We start from the raw sequence: 21,933 nt of genomic DNA, 5'->3' as shown, positions 1-21,933 counted from the left end.
TGCCAGCAAACGGCCGCTTTTATCATGTTTGTTTTCAACGCTGTTTCCAGTGATTTCTGAGTAGTTTTCTGATAAAACTTCCATTTGTTGGTGAAATGATGGGTTAGTGTGACGTTGTTCCAGAGAGGCGTGTTACGGGCTTGTTTTAGTGAAGCGCTGTGGAGCTTCTGGCCCGACAGTGGAAACGCAGGCCCGGTGCTATTAGCCCGAGGCTAACTGTACGTTCACACCGCCGCCGACTTGAGCTTCCAAAGTTACCGGAAGTCATTCATTTTCAATGGAAGCTGGCTTCTCTCAGCTGCAAGGAGCGTCAAATCCATCGGCGTCGCGTTTTGGGCGTTTTGAGCGTTTTGAGCGTCAATCAGAAAGTTGAAAGTATCTCAACTTTATGGTAATGAGCTATGACGCGGTTCAGCGGCAAGCAGCGGCAAACGCCAGCAACCAATCGGAATATAGACGTCCTTCGCGCTGGCTGATTCCGGAGAAACATACGATGTAAACTTTCGTTCCTACCAAAACATTAGTTCCGAGAAAATGGAGGAGAAACTGATAATCGCTGTTGCTGGGTTTCCTATCATTTATGATATGACGTTATTTTCATATAGGGACCAGTTACAAAAGAGAGAGAGCCCCGGCCGCGCGCGCGCACTCACCTTCAACGTCTTCAAACAATATGTCTTGCTCTCTCTCCCTCGCGCATATTAATCAAATATTTTTTGCCCGACCAAATGTGACCAAAACGGTTATAAAAATGCTGTCATTATAAAAGGTTCCTAGTGTCAATGTATTGCTTGTTTTTTTTTTCTGTTTACATTTCATGGTGTGACACAGACTTCAGAGCGGCCAAAGCGTCAACAAGCTTCCCCGTACGTTTTTGACAAGCGTCCTTGACAGGGCGGCCAGAGCTTCTTTGCAGCTCAAGTCGGCGGCGGTGTGAACGTACAGTAAGCCCGGCACAGCCCGTTTAAAGCCCTGGCTCGCACTAACCCGACAGTGGAAACGCGGCTAATGAGCTCGGAAATCACAACAAACTTATTCTGCCTAAATAAAGTAATGATTACTGTATTTATAACTAGCATATCTGTAGTTCCAGTCCCTGCATTGTAAAATGTAAGTTAGGCACGCGAGGAGTGAACATTAGACATAGAGAAAAAGTATCAAACATAGCCTGTGCATAAAAGTTAGCTTTTCTTTTACACGTGTGTGAAATCCAAGTGTGCGTTGCTGACTTCGTTTAACCGCAGCATTAACGAGTCACATAATGTATTTAGTGCATCACTAAGTAGTAGATTTTAGAAGGCAGGCAGCAAATGATGATTGAAAATGGTTTGTTGTAGCTTGATGGAATAGATGGATAGAATTAAAAGAGTGCAAGTAAAGGGATAAGCAAGTTGGCATTGTTATTATAAGGTAGCTTATAACATTGACATTTGGCTGACGCTTTTATCAAAAGCGACATACACTGCATTTCAAGGTACACACACACACAAGGAGTGACCTTTGTCTTGTTTAATAATAATACAAATGATGATGATAATAATAATATCATCATCATTGATTTTTTAAAATTATTACTGTCAATATTAATAATAATAGTTGTTGTTTTTTTGTTCAAAGGACTTTAAGTTTCATATCTTAAGTTTGTATTTTTAATATACATTATATTTATCAGAACTTTAATATTTTCTGTTGTGACAATAAAACAAACAAGTTTATTTTTAAACTGCATTATCATATTATTTTAGTAAGGCTGAGGACTCTACATTATGAAATTGTGAAATAACTACAAATAACATATGTTAGGGAAATCTGTTCATGTTTTGTTACGCGTTTCTGGATTAAAAAAAAAAAAATATATATATATATATATATCGGCCGATATATCGGAATATCAGATATTAAATCACCAAATATTTGTATCGGTATCGGCCTGGCTCTAATATATATATATATATATATATATATATATATATATATATATATATATATATATATATATATATATATATATATATATAGGTAATATGTGTTTGCGCACGTGATATTCATACACGCAACGTAATACGCACAATATCGACAGGAGGGTGACGGCGATGCCCAAATTGAGTTACCCCTCCCACTTCTGCTAGTTTTACTGAGATATCTTATCCCGTGCGAATTGGCCATTAATATTACAGACGTCCTGTGGTAAAATTACATTACTCCATCTACCCTTGTAAAGTTAATCCCATCCGAATAGGCTAAAGACTACAACGTGCATAAGCAGTGCTCTTATCATTTGTTTCTGCTCCTTTTTTGCCTGTGTTTTGATCAGGGGATTCTGTACTCTTTCAGAAGATGTGCAGTATCTCCCCCTACCCTAATAACAGTGAAAATAAAAGCCAAAAATGTCCGTCAATGGTGGGGAAGCGTTGTCTCATAAATAACAGAAAATTTTGTCAATGGCGGGGAAAGAGTTTATTTGTGACCATGTTTTATTAATTTGTTCCCATGTTTTAGTTAAATTGTGGCCATGTTTGATTGATTGTTCTCTCGTTTTAGGTAAATCGTGGTTACGCTATAATAATTTGTTCCCTCGTTTTTACTATATCGTGGCCACGATGGACCAAATTATTAAGTAAACAAGGGAACAAAAACAAATGAATATGTTGTGGGGATTAATACTTAATCCATGGTCACATTTTTGTATATAATTTGTGGGCATCAAGGAACCGCTATCAATATACGGGATACTGAAATCCCTTTTGAATGTGAGCTCGCTTTGGTGGTGGTACAAGATGTTTGTAAATCATGTTTGTCAGGATCGGTTGCGCATCTGTTAGTCATCTCTCCTTTCTCTCATCACGTGACAAGAGAAATCTGGCTCTTGCTGCACTGTGCTAGTTCTGTATAGAACAGAGCAGACTGTTTCAGTTTATAATTGTAGCTTCCGTTGTCCATCTGAACTAAATGTTTTTTATTCCTATAAAAAAGCAAAACGACAGTGCTGTGGTGGGCAAGTAATGTAATCGATGTGCAAAGCCTACTTCGGGGGGGGGGGGGGGGGGGGGGGTTGGGGGGGGGGAATCACTAAGAATAAATTATACCTGCTGATAGCATGTGCCCATGCTTGTCTGCATTAGAAGCCTATTCATTAAAGATATTATATATCAAACTATATCAAAATCAGGTAACAATGCTAACATGGCCACAAATAAGAGCTGAATGTAATTCTCTGCTCATCGTACATGCCACTGTCTGCTAAAGTGTCTGTTTGGTGAATTTGCCAAATTCTCATGATCACAATCAAACACCATCAAACCAGAATAATCAGTTTCTTGATTAAACATGACACATACACCAATGATAAGAACCAATCCAGGCTGCCCCATGCAGTTTCACATACCTCTCAATTCCAGCAGATTTCACCAGACTGAAAATATGAGCTGTCTACTAATTATAATGAGAAATGTATCCTCATCATATCTGTCAAATGGACTCTGCAGTTGGGCTATAAATCAGTATTTTTCGCATCATTCCTCATACAAAATGAATCATTTCTAGGGAAATACAGTGTATGCATGAATTATAGCTTATTTACTGTATTCTTGTCAGCACTGCAATACATACACATAGCATAAAACATAAGATAGATCTTTTTAAATGTTACCAATAAGAGTTAACAATTTTAAGACTGTATCGTTGTAATAATAGATAATTCTTAAAGGAATAACACTGAAAACAATGACTGCTTTAAATTAGCCAGAGTGTTACACTGCATTATGCAAGAATATATATATTTTTTTTTTTCTGCAGATGTTGCAAATGTTACAGAATAAAATGAACAAACGAGAGAATATTGTTCTAAGCACCTGCTTTATAAAACACTGCTATCCCATTAGAGACCTTGTTCAGCACACAAGCATTATTTCTCGGTTTTGTGTATTGAGGTTCTTTAGTTTAAATTTCACAAAGCTAGCATTTTCCAGCTCTTCCAGTCTGACCCTCTATACAAAACCATCACTGGAAAGAAGCTATTGGGCCTGCTTATTCATTTGGAACCTTCAACCCACTCACCCACCTCCATAAACACATAAACTCATATCTGAAGAATGTCTGCTGTGGTTACCGATTAGCTAACGTCTGAATGTACCGCCATGCATTGTCGGTTTTTCTTTCCCAGAATCATCAGTAACAATTTGGCCACTTCTATGCTTAACTGATCTAAACAATATACCATCATTACAGATTTTAGAAATGTCAGAGCACTAAATTCCTTGCTGAAATGAGATCTTCTGCAGATGTATCGTGAAACCATTTGACAGCAGAGAAAAACTTCTCAGAAATATATCTGTCACTACTAGTTAAGACAACCTGATAGTCAGTGTTCAAAATATCCAATTGACTCGTACAATCTACCAGACAATTTCTGATGATATTTAGATGAGAAATGGGGATCTTTAAGACCTTAATGATTCCAGTTCAAATTCCTCTTAATGATTCTGGTTCCTTGACTATTCCTTAAACAATGCCCATTGACAAGATCATTTCAATAATAAATAACTTGCTATCAGTAACTCAACTGGTTTAATCACAGTTATTTGAAAGCAGCATCTAATTGAATTACACTGGTCATGCTGTATTGATGCTGTATATTCAGTAAAGGTGTTGTGAAACTGATAAATAAGTACAGTGTTATTTTATTATTATTTGTATGCTATTTTAGTATTTATTAATATTTTGAATTAGCTTGGATTTGTATTTTTTTCAGTTTAATTTTAGTTTAAGTTCAAAATTAAGTTTTAAGTCATTTTGTTACGAGCATTTTTATTTAATTTAAAGGGGTCATATAATGTCATTTTTGTACAAGCTAATATGATTCTTTAGGATCTAAATTAAAAGTTTGTAATATACTTTAATTAAAAATTCTCATTAGTATTGTAAGAAAACACTAATTTTACCTGGTCAAAAACAGCTCTGTTTTCAGCACGCCGTTTAAGTGCATGTGTCTTTAAATGATAATGAGCTTTGCTCACCCCGCCCCTCTGTTCTGTGCGCACACCGTTTGAAATAATAACACAGTAACACAATAACCAAGCGTTGTTCATTATAAAAGTGGGATTATGAATTATATTGAGAATGTCGTATATAGGAAACATGCCGTAATGTACCCTGAGTGTAAACAGCCACATTCATCGTAAAGCGTGGAGCAAGCGATTTGCAAAGATTAATATAAATATAAAGGTTAATAAAACGTTACACTCACTTCTTCTTCTGGAGGGGCAGCAGGAACACGAATAGTTGGTACAGATCCTTTTTTCAGGAGCAGCGTCTTAGCAAAACCAGCTTTATAACTTACTGACCCTTGCTTGTAAAGCAGTCTGGTGTGTGAAATGATTCGCGCAAACATGAAAGCATTGCTGTTGATCGTGGGGAATATTCCCTTCGAAAACAAACTCAGACACTGCGTCTTCAGCGGGTCGGATTTAGGAACATCAAAATGACTAATGTGTTCCTTATTGCACCCAAGAACAGAACACCACAATCACTTAGACGCCATTCTGCTCATAGACAGTGCTCCAGTATATCAACAATGACCAGTATTTCAACAAAGTCTGTGTTGAAACGCTGCTGTCAATCAACAATCGTGGGAGGGGCGTCCGACCGTGTGACGTCACACGGTCGAATGGCTTGATTTGAGATGGGGGAAAACATATAAGAAGATAAAAAATAAATAAAATAAAAACATTGGATTTTTTTTATCATTTTATGATGGTTGTGTACAGGCACTGCCAACACACATTTCAGTACAATCAACTTGTAAAAGTCCATGTACCATTATATGACCCCTTAAATAAAATAACTATTTAAATTTTAGATTTTTAAACTTTAGCTTAGTTAAAGTAATTTTAGTTCAATTAAACTTTTCAACATTTATTTTTATTTTTTTATTTTTTTATTTGTATCTAATATTTAGATTTTATTTCAGTTAAAGCTACAATATGTTTGTTTGTTTTTTTCGCTAGGGGTCGCTAACCTCTTACAATAACAAAGGCGTATGTTGATGACGGAATTATGGAACTTGTCGTCATGCTGAAGGATCTAATAATGTTTATGGATGAGTGAATACATTGATGTTTTTAACATGACTGTGGTATGAAGCATGGCACTATTGCTAATGAGAGACAGATCAGCGCCACACCGAGTCCTGCGGATATAAAGGAATAATTTAGTGCAAGTGCTGAATTACTACTCGCACAGGTTAGTATATTAGACGAATGAAAATATAACAAAGTTATAATGTTATTCTATGTGTTAGTTTGTCTGTATGAGACTAGCAGTAAGCTAGATCAACATTAGAATAACATACTGATCATATTCTAACATTTCATCATGTTGAGCTGTATAACATTGATTAGGTTTATGTACATTTGCTCACCTGTCTAATAAAGTACATGCAAGACAGGTGTCTCTCTCAAGTCGAAGTTAGTCGCGGACGTGGAGCTCTCGGCATCTCGAAAATGCCACGCTGATATTGATCCTCGTTTTAGTTCTCCTTTTGGCCCAAAGTCTGCTTGCCATGGTTCATAATGTTTGAACAAAACAACAACAATGTGAGCGTGCCGCTAGACGTAAGGCAGTTGTCCACTGTCGCCATGGTTACTATGGCAGTACGAGCGGAAACCAGGGATAACGCGGATATTACGTCATTGACAAGCAACAAGTGGGACAGGGCGACAGGGACGAGCCATTATTTAAAATTGGAATTTCTCTGAAATTAAAAATCCTTGGGAACTTTGGGGATATTGTAAGTACACAACTGCAGGAAATCACACTGTGCAGGTGATTTGTGGATATTTTATTACAAAAATCTTACATATTGTAGCTTTAACAAAAATCGTCTTAGCTAACAATACCAACACTGACTGCAAATTGCATTCAGAGCATTTTAGTTCGGTATTAAATCCACAGAAGGATTAATGTGTTAGAAATGTTAACAGAACCGAACATTGTTTGAATACTGAATAAAAACCAGTTCTCGTTTTCAAACCCTATTCCTTATACACACACACAAATGTTCACAAGAACAAATGCACTCGCATAGAACCTACAATGTGATTAACAAAAAAAAAAAAAAAAAAAAATATATATATATATATATATATATATATATATATTAGTGGTGGGCCGTTATCGGCGTTAACGTGCTGCGTTAACGCGAGACTCTTATCGCGCGATAAAAAAAATATCGCCGTTAATCTATTCTCCAAGTTGGGTTGGGAGATGGCTCTATATACTACAAGCTATGATGACGCAATCTACTCGCGGCCGCGAGGTAAACCCGGCTGCAACGCATATTCGTCGTCATCTTAAGTAAACACGGCTGAAAGTGAAAGCTGGTGACAAGGCGTCACTTTTTGTCACTTTCAACCATGCTTCAATATCTGACGCTCAAAGCACCCTTTAGCGTCCATATGAGACGCAGAACCCTACCACAGACCTGAACCTACCCAACCGAAGCGTCTCATATTGACGCTAGGGGGTGCTTTGTGCGTCGAATATTGACGCTTCCGAAAGCGTGATTACATGACGCCTAAACCTACCCATAACCGAAGCGTCACATATGGACGCTAAAGGGTGCTTTGAGCGTCAGATATTGAAGCATGGTTGAAAGTGACAAAAAGTGACGCCTTGGGTGTGAGAATGTGTTGCTTATTTGGACTTGGTTCGGGTTTAAGCCGTCAGACGAGCAGCAGCAAACTATATACAGAGTGTGTGGGGTCAGCACGCCAGAATACAGTTATCTTTCGTGCTTGAACTTACAATAACACACACAATTATGCCAAAATGTCCGTTTTGTCGAGTATCTTCATAACATAAGAGCTGTCTTATGATGAACGTCAAGAGTTGTGAAAGAATGAGGCGCGTGCGAGAGCCGCGTCTCCGTCAGCTGGTCTTAAAGAGACAGCAGCCAATAAAGCTTTCTGTCAGTAAAGTTAATCAAAGAACAAAAAGAACAGAGAAAATGACTCACTGCTGTTGACTAAAGTTTTTTTTTTTTTTTTTGCTATAATAAGGATTAGTCTATATTTAATTTATGCAGTGCAGTTTGACAATTTCGGTATATGTCCTAGGTCTACCTGTTTGACAGGCACAGGTAAATATGACATTTATTTTTAACTCTTGTATTATTGAGACAAATAACAATATTGAATTTATTTTAATTTGAAAACAGTGCATTTAGTTGTTGTTTCTAGTTTGAGTTGAGAAATGGGCTACAAATTTCAGCATTATCACTAATCTGTGTGTGCATTTTACTTGAGAAATAAGCAAGTTAACTCATGAAACCATTTGTTTACTATATCGCAATCACATATCGCAATATATAATCACAATATGACATTTTCCCCAAATCGTGCAGCCATACTTTTCAGAAAAATGTATTTCGTATCATTGTCTTGTGAACTAGTCATTTAGCTTTTGATCAATAGTGATTGGCATGTTAAATCCCACACCTGGTGTGTGTGTTCCTTTGGAGGGTGTGGTTGTCAGGTAGGGGAGGGGGCCCATGAGCTTCAGTGCCCAGGGGCCCCTGGGGGTACTAATCCAGCCTTGCTTAGTGGTGTAGCACATCATCTCGATTTTAAGAATCGTTGTTGTGTTTCTTTTTAACTGAAAAGACATCAGTTAGACAATATTCTAATTTTAAATTTGGGGTTTCATAAGCTCCAAGCCATAATAAACATTAGACCTACTTAAGTCTCTGCAGCTAGTGTACTTAAATTTTATTTATCTGCAAAATTATGTTGTATACTTACAGTTTTGCACAATATATGTTCTCAAAACTACATACACCCTTTAAAAAAAAATACATTTAGCAGTTGTTTAGCATGGGTCTGTGTAATCTGTTCTGAAATGGTTTTATTATAATATACTGTAAATCGTTATCGCAAGAGGCTGCAATGTATATCACAATATAGATTTTAGGCCATATCGCCCATCCCTAATTGATAGCCTATAGTAGTTGATAATAACATAGGCCTACCTAATGTTGCCTACGGACGGTAACAGTACAGTAGTAACCTTTTACAGTCTATGAGTAGAACAGCTTTCTCAAGCAGTTTATGATGCATTTTGGAAACAGGAGATGAGCCCCTGGTCTAATGCGCCACCTGGCTTGAGAAACCCGTTCTCAAAGACTTACTTTTATAGTCATTATTTGGGTAGCAAACATATTCTGAATGCCTTCGGCAGAATTCAAATGAGCCATTTTAATCTAGATTAATCTAGATTAATTTCAAAATTAATCTAGATTAATCTAGATTAAAAAAATTAATCTATGCCCACCTCTAATATATATATATATATATATATATATATATATATATACAGTAGAAAATATATTCTTGTTTATTTATGCAGTAGCCAATTGATAAAAATGAAAACAACCCAGAGTTGTAAACTGGTTAGAAAGCTGAATGCATATTTATTCATTTAATTAGGCAAATGAAAGAGGGAGGATATGGAAATGTAGTCGAGGTGAAATCGGCCAAAATATTCCAGTTGTGCTAAACCTCAGTGGTAATACAGAATAGAAAGCAAATGCAGATGGACCAAAATTCCTCATAAACAATGAGTTTAATAACATCATATCACTTCTAACAACGCCAGTGCGTTCAGTTTTTATCGCCTGAATTCTTCATGGACATTCATAGCTGAAAGTTTCCAATTGCAAGAATTAATTATCCACAATTAAGTACCGCAAAAGATTCATGATCAATTATACACTCAATTCAGCATTATGTTCCTGAAATGCACTGTCCTAAATGCAGCCTTTGTAACTACAAATTATGCATTCCTGGGAAGGCAAGGGACCATTCTTTTGTTTGCCACATCTGATATTAATTTCTCTGTTCTACAAAAGCCTCTCTGATTTCATACACTTTAGGTAATTACTGTGATATCTTATCTGCTGTGAGTAATTTTGCATAATCTATTGCCTAATAGCTTATGAAATGTCACGCTGGGTCAGCTACACTGTGCTATGTTATATTTAGACTTATTTAAATGTATTTGAAAAAAAAAAAAAAAAAACATTGGTTTGTTTTAACACAAAGTTTAAGAGGACATAGTTTGTCTGCAGACAAAAACCTATAGTGTTAATACATAATTTCAAACATTTGCATATGGTAATGTACAAACACACTATCTATAATAAAATGGAGTCATCTGATCTTAAAACCAAATGTTTCAGATTCTGGAAGGAAACAGGTGTTTTCTAAAAACCTGTTCGAACTTCAAAAAGAAACGCTCCCAACCCCTCCACGGCTCCACCCCCATCCCCATCAAGCCCCTGCAACCTGTTTGAATTTCAAGCACTTCTCTAATTATCATGAGCTGTTGTGAGAGGCTGTAACCTTTCATCCAATTACAGACTATGTCAAACTCATCTGGGAAACAGCGGAGACAAAAGACTCCAAACTTTCCCACTCCATCCGCTTCATGAGTCAGTTTTTAGGAGAGCATGTGGTTTCACAGAGTGTCACAGACTAGGCTCATGAGAATGGTTGAGCTGTAATGTCTAACAGCTGGACAACTCTTCACAAACTCTCAGCTCTGGTCTCTAGGGATTGTGATTGCGCCAATCTCGATGGCTACCCGAATTGAACTTTCTTGAATTTCTCAAACATTTGCTTGATGGTTTAAAGCATCACATGGCAAGTGACAACATAACTTATGGTCCTCAAGGCCAAACCACTGGGACATGATTTAAATCTTAAACACATACCTCAGGTATTTAGTAACCCAGGACGTCATTAACTTCCCTCCTCCTCATTCATTTTTTTAAAGTTAGACACCAACCTTCTACTATTCATCAATCAATTAACTTCTAAACAATATAACAATAAAAAATTATAAAATAATGCCTGTTTTCCCTTTTTTTTTTTTTAAATGGTATAGGGTTGCTAACGACCCAAGGTGTGTAACAGTGTAAATATATTTTTTCTGCACAACAATAATTAAATCTTTGATTACCTTTATTCCACAAGGTGGCAATGTCTGATACACAATGATGAAGTGACGTTTCACTCATAATTACCGCAGGCAGAAAACAAAAGAATAGGAAGTATCATCAGCAAAATTTGAAATGGCTCAGCGATTTACTGCAGAGCAAGTACTGAACGCAATTAAATATTAGTGTCATTGTCACTTGACGGTGGATCTAGTGAAGAAACGTTTTTTTTTTTTTTTTTTTTTTGCAGATGTTAAAAATTATAGTTTTGAGAATAATGTTTGAGATTGCGAATATGAGCCAGATCCTGAATGTACTGGGAAATGAGCTTATGTTACTCTAATATCAGGAGAGTTTTATATTATCGCGACAGGTAGAGATCCATCCGTGTTAGATATAGTTCCGGCTTGCTAAAGACCCGAATATGTAATAATGATTGGTGAAATTTTCTTCTACTATGGACACTTTCAGTTCTGTGGTCAAAATGAAACCTTAAAATATGTTTAACACTCGCCGGATTATTTAATTAGTTAACTAACAATGTCCAATGGTGTATAAACACCTAAGGATAATTTTTAGTAATGTATAGTAATGAAATTACTACTATAAAGTCAACACATTTCAAAAAAAAAAAAAAATAAATAAAAAAGACTGACTCATTCTGGCCCATTTCATTGCTAACAGCAGATATATACTACATACACGCAAATTTAAATATTATTTTCACATTTGTTTTACATAATTTGACAATCAAGTAAGCTTGTTGTCTCTTTAGTAAACCAGTACACTAATTAATTTTGTAATCATTTTTTTTTTTTATTATCATTTTTTTTTAAATCATGATGCTGGAAAACTGCTGGATTTGTTGTAAAGGATAGATAAATCTAAAGTGAAACGTGCAACTTCAATCAGATTTAAGACTATCAATAAACAGTAGCATGAGCATAGGTTTAATATGAGTAGGTGTGCGAGAGAGTCATGGTGTCACAAAAAGTGCTGTAGAAGTTTCTGAAAAAGCTTATCTGGCTTGTGAAGAAGCACTTATTAATGTGATGACATTTCTGGGTTAGCTTTCAAAGCTTTTTGAGTATGGCACATATAGCACCTCATTATGAGAAAACACATCCTCTTGCTTAACACACGGTAGACACACAAATACACTAGCACGATAATGAACAACACACGCACAATAAAAGCTAAAAATACAGGCTCACACACACACACACACACACACACACACACACACACACACACACACACACACACACACACACACACACACACACACACACACACACACACACACACACACACACACACACACACACACACACACGCATGCATACACACACTTCTTCTCTGAACCTTCACAGACAGACACACACATACATTCAAAGGTTTAATTTGATGTTCACAGATCAAATTAAATCAGAACTAGCCAAGTGAAAGCCATTGTCTTGAACTGAGCATGAGATGATGGCTCTGAGAACAGAACCAAGGGAAGAAAGACAAATACTCAGATATCGACTGTGGTTAATGTACTTAATGTGCCTAAGAATGGCATGCTGTGAGCACCGGGTGTCTGGGAGCAGAGAATACGGCGGTAAAAGCCATACCGCATTGTGCTAACTACTGAAGATGTAAGCCTCGAGATCAGACAGACAGCGAGTGGTGTTAAACGAAATGGCTGTGCATGAGGAAAAGAGTCGGCTGGAGATTTGCTTCAGAGTATCAAATTAAACCTTCATTTTCTGATAATCAATAAACAAGCCAGGGCATTAACCTTGGCCTGAGAGTAATTGGGGTGCATTCATTCAATGCAGTTCGTTCAGAACACAATAAATGACACTGATACCTACATCTGAATCTTATCATACCTCACGTCAGTAAAGGGGCTGACTAATGTAATTCATATCTCCGCAGAGGCGAAATGGATGGTGAATTCCTAAAAGTACTTGTGGAATATGCTGTACTAAAGAGATCACAACTGCCAAGCACAGCATATCTGTACAAAAGTGTATATTGCAGTCAGTGCAGAACTTGGATAGATATTATACTCTGTCTAGACTATTTTAAGGAGCTTGAGTGATGGAGCTAATCTAATTAAAAAATATGAAAAAACCCAAGAGAACCAAAACCAGAGTTCAGCCAATAATTCCCAAACAATCCACCCACTCCCAGTATTGCACAAAGACTAGCCAAGTGTCTATGTTTACTTCCAAATTACTTACTAATGAGGCACCTGTATGGCTATGAAATGCTTGAATCTTCTCTGATGTTTAAGACCTTCTTAATTCCTCCCCCAGTTATACACCCAGAACCTTACGTAGATGGTGTTTATACATTGAAGAATTTGACATACTTATACGGTTGCAGTCAGCTATTATCTCTACTACATCCACCTCAATACACAATTTTACTGATTGAAAACTGCACTGTATGATATCTTTTTTTTTTTCTTAATTCATAATCTTTTGTGTGGGTATTGGTCAAATTTGAATTGTAAGGACAGGGTTATATTGTAAGGACAATTGTTTTCTACTTTTCTCAAAACTTTCAAACAAGGCTTTTTCAAGTCAACCAACACACTCTCATTGACATTCGTAACTATTAAACCTTTAGGCAAATTTGTGGCGAATTCACATTAATCTCATTCCTACGTTTTCCTACGATCTGCTTACGCTCACTGAAGATTAGGTTTAGGGCTGGACCTTCTGCTTAGTTATTTTCTAAAAATTTATTTTTTTCATATGAAACTAGAATAATACGAATTCGCCAAACCATAAAATTGTTATACTTTTCCATGTCGGGTTGAGTCCATAATAAAAGTCTTGTCAGACTTTGCTTTTCTATTTTGATTATACTTTACTGCCATTATGCTACATCAATTACAATTAGTTAATTCAATTGTAATTTAAATGGCATTCTCAATTCAGTTCTGAATGCCACACAACCCTGATTTCTTGTACAGTGCAGCTTCAAAATCAACATGCATTTTGAATAAATAAATCAAATATAGACTTGATTTACTAGATAGCTGATGTCATATCTGAAAGTAATAAGCTCTTTGCAAAGCACTTTGCTTTAATCAACTTCAGTCTTTAAACCAAAGTCTTAAAAGAGCTATGGACCTTGGAGGTAAAAAGGAGAACTTGCTACACAGGTAATTTTAGCACATCTTTAAATAAACTGTTTAAATATGCAGCAATTCAGATCCAATCCACCCTCTAGCCCATCACTCTTTAGCCACATTGGTATAAGTAGTACCAGTGGTGCTTGTTAACAAATGCCACATGAGGTAGCCATGTTCTATAAGAGGATGATTTGTTTCCCACAGAGAAGAAGAGGGTTATGTGCTCTGGAGTGACATAATCTTCATTCATTTTGACTCTATTATTCTAATTCATCACTCATTATGAATGTCCTTTCACTCACAGGCGGTGATAAACCACGACACCCACTATAGGCCATAAAGACCAACAAAATATGACAAAAGGAACAGAAAATACATTTTGCCTGATTTGTAATAAATGATGTGCTGGTGAAAAACACAACAACTGAATAAAAAAATAAACTGTATGCATACATACGTGCAAGAGTTGAGCAATGTAGTACTCCCTAAAACAAACAAAAAATGCATTGTTCATCTCATGGAGCACCACTATTTACTTAATACCAATCATGGATTGTTACAAAAAGCTCACATCTTCTGTTATGCCATTACCATTCAGTTAGAGGGAAAATAGATCTGCAGCAATCAATCTTACTTTTTCTTTTTTCTCATAGTTCACAGTGATGAACAGTGATCAAACTTTTCACATAGTTCACATAGTTCACATAGTTCACAAGACACAGTGACAAAGGATATCCTTCTGCAATATCTCCTCCCAAAGCAGACAGCCAAGCCCATTGACCCACAGGCAGTAAAGGCCGGGACACACCGTTTTGGTGTGTCGTTCGGCTTAGTTTTTTCGGAGTGTTACACATCGTTGGTTCTAGTCGGATGCCATTAGGTTTTTTGGGCTGATTTATCATGTTAAATCCGCTTCGGTGAGAGAGAGAACTCTTGATTGGCTGTTCAGTTTAGCAAACAATCCAGTGCCCGAGAATAAAAGCGAAAGTGATGAAAGTGAGTAAAGAAGTCAAGATGGTACAGACATAAGGCTGTTATAATATTACGTCATCTTACCTGATCATTCGAATGCACAAATATTTTCGAGCCAACTAGAAATAATGAAAAAAGTGATCAGCATGATTGATATTCGAAATGGTAAGTAAAGCGCTGCTTTGTTTATGGTTTGTATTTCTGCAGTCCTAGTTTCGGTTTCCCTTTTTGAATGATGAAAATAGACTTTTGATACGTGCCAAGCAAGCAATATCTGTGATTTTACCGTCTAACTATAGACCCAATTTAGTCCGGATAATGAGTAACCCAATTCTAGCCAAAATAACCTTGAATTTGGTTACATGTCGTTTTTGTGTTTGGACTGCTATTAGACATCTTTAAAACGCAAAATTGCTTGCTGGGTACTGATTTAAAGAGATATTACACGCAGGCGCAAAATGCACATGCTAGTTGACAGTCGCCTTTAGTCCTTTTGTTGTGTTCAAGCGCAGCTTTTAGGGCGAGACGCAGCCGACGAGAGGCAACAACACAGTAAGCTTTAGTCGCCACTAGTTGTTTGACATCAGCTTGGTGTGTCCCAGGCTTAAGATCAGATCATCTTGCATAGGAAACTCTAAATCTCACAATGCCATTTGATGATACCCCCCATAGGCACACCATAACATGCATCCCCTACAAACAACAAATTTCTCAAAATCATCACTCTTAAAGAAAGCTATCCGTTAACATTCCCTCCTGTGATGAAGGTGCCCTACCATAACATAATGCAGGTCAAGTCTTGCTCATCAACAAACACCAATGGTGCCATTAGTCTGTCAAAACAAATGAAGAATGAATCCCTCTTTTATTATTAGCTGTATTGCATGGGCACAGTCCAGACAGTGATGACCACAATTACACCCCAGTGTACAGGAAAAGAAGGGCAATGATTAAAGTTCAATGACACCTCATCAGAATGGAAGGTCATTATGGAAAGATTGAGTTCTGTTTCACCAGTGCAGCCATGTTGCTCCATTCATGATTAATTGTGATCTGTGAGCCTATCAGAACCAATGATCTAGAAAGGAATGGCCTCTGAACACTCATTAAAGAGAGAGTGAAAGTAATGGAAGAAAAAAACTAATGACAAAACTATCTACTTCTAGCAACCTGCAAAATGAGCCTTGTGAGCCTATCAGATGGTAAACTTGTATAATACGGCTGTATGTTGTTCTCAAGGGAAGTCATTTGCCTAACTAAGAAAACAATTCAACTGGTTCTCCATCATAAAAAATCACACGTCAACGCTCAAAATTACAATAAACTCTGCATTTCACTCTGCAAGTTTACTCTGGGAAAATGCTGTGGCCACATTTACATTTTTAACAAGGAATCTGATTGCGCTTTGCATCTAAACTAGGCCTATTATAATGAGTACTTTTTTTTCTTTTCTTTTTCACACAGCTGATGGTCCTCTTGTTAGATGGAGAGCCCATAGTGGATTGTTTCTCTAAGGTGTTTGCTTTGAATTTTTCCACAATGTAATCGCAAATGTCACACAATAAATAACGCATGCAGGACTCACGCAGGGAAGCCTTTCTAATGAAGTGGCCAGCTGACGCTGACAACACAGTTCATGTGTGCGGGATAAAGACCTGAAAAACTAGAGCTTAAGGGCCCACATGCTCAACCAACCAGAACAAATTTGTCTCACGCTCTCAACATGGGTCCTCTGTCAAACACACTTCTGTCCTCAAGCTGGGAAACAATTACAGTGTCATAAATAGTGTCCCCAATACGAAGCGGAAAATATAATGCAATACATTTTGATAAATAAAGCCTTTGATGTCTAAACTGTAGTGCACACTACTCACAAAATACATACAACTACGTAGATATGCATAAGTAGAGGATGGCTAGAAAGTTTACTGTGTCTAAAAACATAGTGGTGAGCAACTCATAAACATCATCTATACTCTACAATGAGATATGAAAGCCCATTTCCACTTTAAAGAGAATTTGAGCTAAATGTGATGCAATCTCAAAATTATGACTTTCTCACAATGTGATTTTCTCACAAACACGACTCATTATTTCTTATAATTGTGACTTTATATCTCACAACTGCTACTTTATTTGTGACCCTGGATCACAAAACCAGTCTTAAGTCGCATGGGTATATTTGTGGCAATAGCCAACAAAACATTGTATGGGTCAAAATTATCTATTTTTCTTTTATGCCAAAAATCATCAGGATATTAAGTAAAGATCATGATCCATGAAGATTTTTTGTAAATTTCCCACCTTAAATGTATAAAAAATATATTTTTTTGTGAGTGGATGCAGCACAATCGCCAATAGAAATGGACAACTTTAAAGGCGATTTTCTCAATATTTTCTGCACCCTCAGTTTCCAGATTTTCAAATAGTTGTATCTAGGCCAAATATTGTCATATCCTAACAAACCTAATATCAATGGAAAGATTATTCAGCTTTCAGATGATGTATAAAATCTCAAAAAAAAAAAAAAAAAAAATACACATAAGACTGATTTTGTGGTCCAGGGTCACATTTCACGTAATTGCAATTATTTTCTGTAATTGTTACCTTTTAGCTCACAAATGCATCTTTATTTTTTTGGAACTGCAGCTTTAGCTCTCTTAAGTTTTTTTTTTAGTTTTTTTTTATAATTCTTACCTTGTGATTATTTTCTGTAATTGTGACTTTATTTCTTGAAACAGCAATTTTAGTTCTCGTAATTGCTAATTTTGATATCTCACAACTGCAACTTTATTTCAGGAGTTGTCAAAAGTACCGACTTCGGTACAAAGTCATAACTGAAATAAAAAAAAAAAATTGATGATACTAGAATTTCCCTTTAGCATTAAAGCGGCTTTGAACGGATTCTTAAACACATCTGATTGGCCATTGTGTTGAGGCGCTCAACACATATCTGTGATTGGCTACAATGATCAACGCTTCAAAAACATGTGGTCTTTGACGCTCTTCATCGAGCGCTTACACAGATACACACGGGAGTGTTTGAAAGCGGCATCTATCAGCGGATCCGTCTATCAGCGGATGTATTAGGCGTCTGCTGATAGGACCTGCTTTTAAACGCTCACGTGTGTATCTATGTAAGCGCTCGGTAAAGAGCGTCAAAGATGTAATTGTTAATCATTGTTGCCAATCACAGACATATTATATGTTGAGCGCGTCAACCCAATAGCCAATCAAAGGTGTTTAAGAATCCGTTCAACACCGCTCAAATACTGGTATCGTCATTTATTTTATTTTTTTCAGTAATTTCGTAATTTATTTCTAAGTGAAAACAACAAAGAACAGGCATACTGCAACAGTCCCTGTCATCACCAAGTGTTATATCACGGTCTGTCTGAGACAGTCGGTAGCTTAACAAACCAAATGCCTTTTTATCAACCACACATCATTTTGATACATTACAAAATGGCATTTTGTGAGACGATGCACAGCAAATCTTTCCAGGCAAGGGATGTTTAAGGAGCATTGATTCGCTCAAGCCAGCAGCTGTGGCCTCTGACATTGAGAATAGGGTGTTTGCTTGTAATTGCCCCCTGACAGTTATGCATCAATGAAAGCAGCCACTGAAATCTCCCACACAGTCTCGCACTCAGTGGGAAAAATATGAGACATACTGCAAGATATTTAATCTGTCTTACACTTCCATAGATGTTGGACTTCTAAAGCAAATGTTCCACCATTGGACGTTAACCTACATTAAACTGTGATAGCAAATATTTGAATATACAAAACAAACACATTTTCCTGTTAAATTAAAGCTGCAGTCTGTAACTTTTGGCACTCTAGTGGTTAATAAACAGAGCAGCATGTGTCTTACGGAAGAACATTGTAGCCGGAGATACTTCTCTCTGTTTATGTCTATGAGACACAGGTACTGGGCTACTCCGCAGTGGTACGACCCGTACCAATCTAAAATAGTCTGAATACAAACACTTATTATTGGTGTACAGTAGTGATTCAGGATAAGACAAAAACATGATTTAGAAAGTGGATTCATGATATTCTCATTTATTATATACATTTTGTCAATTTTGAAAACACACAAAAAGTTACAGACTGCAGCTTTAAAGGGATTTTTTTTTACATGACAATTGGGAATTGTATTGTATTTACAGAGTTTCTGTTCAGTTAAAGTCAATGTTAAGTTAAAGGAATAGTCCACCCAACAATTCTGTCATAAATTACTCACCCTTATGTCTTTCCAAATCTGTTTGCATTTCTTCTTCTTTTTTTTCCCTTTTTTTTTTCCGGTGGAACAGAAAAGATGACGTTTTGAAGAACCTTTTTTTTTTTTTTTCACGGTTCCCATTGACTTCCATTATATTTGTTGTCAATGGAAACCAAAACTGTTTGGTTAACAATTGGTTAACATTCTACCAAATATCTTATTTTGTGTTCCACCAAAGAAGGGTTTGGAATGACATGAGGGTGACTAAATGATGACAGCATTTTGGGGTGGACTATCCCTTTACCTTAATATACAGTATATTACCTTTGACTATATAGAAAATAAACTCTGTGAAGTTTCTAATTCGTGTGTATGAAACAAAGGAAAACGTGACTGAAAGTGTGGCATGCCACCAAATCACACCTTGAAGCATGTCGAATGTGTGACGTCTGAATGTGCTGTGATTAACTGAAGAACTGTCGCTGATGATTTCACTCTCTCACCAAGCCAAGGAACAAGTGCACCCTGAGGTATTGTAGCTTACAATCCATTATTCAAGGAGAAGGCTTTAGCTCCAAGCTGCAGAAGCACAGTTGATTCCAGGAGGCTCTGAGGCCACGCTCAGTTACAATTATAGCTCCTAGCACAGCTAAACTAGAAGAGGTGAGCATACTTAAAACAGACCATGTCCATACTAAAGCAGCATCCAAACTTAGAAAGCGATAAAATCTGCTATTGAGGAACATATAAATGAAGAATTATTCACAATTCATCACCTCTGTGAGAACGCTTCATCATATACTTCAGTGCTCTAGCAGCCTCAAGGAGACACTTTCAGAAAACAGGTTCATCCCCTCAGGGTAAAAAAAAAAAAAAAAAAAAAAAAAATCGCACGAGAACCGTTTCTCCTAGACTGCAAAGAGATTCAGAGCATGTTTGCGAATTTTACTTCTCAGGTTTTTCCCAAGAGGAAAAAGATCCCAGTAATTTCCCATGTGTCTCCTCTAGAGTTTCAGTAGAGATCTCAGTGTCTTGAACTTTGCTCAGATTTGCCAGGAAACCAAGAAAATTTGCCAAGAGTTTCAGTATGAACTTAGACATTTCGTCTTCAATTCTTCCAAATTATTCGAGATATCTTATCCACATTTTCTTTTACATTTTTTTTAAATATATATTCATACTGTCAACAATTAATTATTTGTATTCCTCCTATGGAATTAAAGAAACATATAATGAAACATATAATGACACAAAAGTGGGACTTCCACTGTGTCCCTCAAGCTATGAAAAAACAACTAAGCATTAAGATGTCCTTTCTTCTCTTTGAATGCACTGAATTTATTTGTGCCAGATGGATGATGAGTCTTTTGTTTTTACTGCTAGAGAGTCATAATGCTGATCTGAATGCCAAAATCACCATTGAAGCATCTAAAATTAGTGTTTATAAGTTAATAAGCACAACTGCCACATTAATACCTAAATCTAATTACATGCCAAAACACAATGATTTTTTTTTTTTTTTTTTTTTTTTTTTTTTTTTTTTTATGATTATACTCAGAGGGATCATGACATCATTGAACATTATCTTCAAGATGTTTTACAGCGGTTCTGGCAGCTCTGAATAATGTTGAAATCCTGGTAATGCGAATATCACAATGAAAGAAGCAGGAATGAAACCTGTCCACTCTCACAATGACAGCACATTTGAATCTGAATGGATATGCATCACTCTCATGCAAAACATTCGCTGTGACTGGAGATCAATAAGAACAAGGAGAAACATCCACTGAGCTCCGGTAAATGGATCTCTAGTCCTTCCAGCATGACAACTGATCAGTCTCCTTCTGTTTCTCAAAATTCTGATGTAATGTGGCAAGCTGTTTTAACATTGACTCATTAAAACTAACTAGTATGTGTTTTAATTTTATTTTACTAGGATTTATATTTTAATTGCTTCCAAGTTCCATTAATGACTAGTATCCCTTTTTTGCAGTATTTCTACAGTAACTATTCATCAAATAATCATTCTGTTTTCTTACAGTGACTAGCATAATTTACTCACTAGTGTCTATTCAATTGCTTGTCATCTCAATACTGTTGAGCCATGGTTAACTGATTAATTGCAAATATTCGTCATTGATTCAGTGATGATCTGTGACTCAGACATCAGCTATTTACCACCAACAAAAATCTAACTGTTGCTGGTCCCTGTTCCAGTTTTACATTTAGTTATGCAGTTGGCAGACTTTTTTCAAGCCATACCAGTATGTACATACCAGAGTCTCAATAACATACAAAAACAAAGCTGGAAAAGACACTATAATTTGGGATAATGACTAGCAGCAAAGAATAAGAATAGTAATCAAATAATGATGCTTTTATTTGTGCACTATTGTGCACAATAAATTGATTGACTGATTTATTGATTGATGTTAGTAGGCTACTAGTGTGTGTAGACCAAAAAATAAGCATAGTGAATAGTATCACTGTTAATGGGCTATAAGGAATAATTGGTGAAATAAAAAATTAAATAAAAAAAGATAGCTAGTCTTTACTAGATTACCTAGATAATTATTAAAATAAATCATAACAACTGGTACCATAATA

At 36.5% G+C, this 21,933-nt stretch overlaps 1 protein-coding gene and 1 long non-coding RNA gene across 4 annotated transcripts in view; both read right to left on the bottom strand.

The window, feature by feature from the left end:
- Positions 1-21,933, bottom strand: part of edil3a (EGF-like repeats and discoidin I-like domains 3a) — a 185,070-nt gene that overhangs the window by 162,142 nt on the left and 995 nt on the right. The window lies entirely within an intron of this gene.
- On the bottom strand, positions 10,421-18,417 carry LOC309499049. The gene is made up of 3 exons (XR_014206123.1): positions 17,706-18,417; positions 12,306-17,155; positions 10,421-12,189 (listed from the first exon to the last, which is right to left on the bottom strand). It is a non-coding gene; the product is annotated as an uncharacterized lncRNA (long non-coding RNA).

Source organism: Leuciscus leuciscus (genome assembly GCF_965113295.1).
Source record: "Leuciscus leuciscus genome assembly, chromosome: 5".
NCBI lineage: Eukaryota > Metazoa > Chordata > Actinopteri > Cypriniformes > Leuciscidae > Leuciscus > Leuciscus leuciscus.
This window is presented reverse-complemented; position numbering and strand designations above follow the sequence as displayed.